General features: G+C 27.6%; 1 protein-coding gene across 4 annotated transcripts in view; it reads right to left on the bottom strand.

Moving 5' to 3' along the window:
* Sec3 (exocyst complex component Sec3) overlaps positions 1 to 785 on the bottom strand; it is an 82577-nt gene that overhangs the window by 37750 nt on the left and 44042 nt on the right. The gene's annotated exons all lie outside the window — the stretch shown is intronic.

Below are 785 nucleotides of genomic sequence, written 5' to 3'. Positions count from 1 at the left end.
CTATATAGAGGTTTAATATGTGGTGGGGGTACTTATTAGGGTGCAAGCTTTCCCCCTTTATGTTATTCTGACGCGCTCGAGTAAATCCCAAAATCCCCGTTTGGCCTCCCCTACTATTACGCGAACCGACGAGTTGTGTAATTTTACTACAGGAAAAAATTGTGTTTTAGCATAAAAAACGACTTTTTCTTTTAAAAAAATTGCATCCCGTAAGTAGTTTTTTGCAAAAGAGCATGTTAAAGTTAATAAATAAACACAAAAATTATTTATCGGACGCAATTTTCATAAAGAAAAAAGTTATTTGTTTTAGCATAAAGTTTCACGTCTTGTAGGGGAGACCGGGCCCGATTGTCACAGTTTTTGATTATTGATTTTTAGAAAAAAGTGGATACCTGATTTTGAAATATTATATACGTTACAATATACCTACATTCTTTAGGTATTAAAAAAAATATTACTCGTGAATTCATCATATCATAAAAATAAGTTATTTAATTTTAAATGATGCTGCGGAAATATGACAATTAACCCCATGTTCTAGGTTGATTGTTACAAGTTCTGGGATTGGCAGTAGCATATTTGTTATGGACAACACATATAAAAAACACAATTTTTATTTTAATATCAGTTCTATATTTTAAGAAATAATAGTAATTATAATATTAATACAAATAAAATAGTTATTTTAATCATAGAATACGTAATTTGTTTTTATACCATAATTTCTATATGAAAAATGAAAAAATATATATCTATATGAAATATAATATATTTGTAAGTATATT

The sequence above is a fragment of the Trachymyrmex cornetzi genome, unplaced genomic scaffold, assembly GCF_001594075.2.
Source record: "Trachymyrmex cornetzi isolate Tcor2-1 unplaced genomic scaffold, Tcor1.1 scaffold693, whole genome shotgun sequence".
In the NCBI taxonomy this organism is placed as follows: Eukaryota; Metazoa; Arthropoda; class Insecta; order Hymenoptera; family Formicidae; genus Trachymyrmex; species Trachymyrmex cornetzi.
Note: the sequence above shows the minus strand (reverse complement) of the source record. Positions and strands in the feature narration are given on the sequence as shown.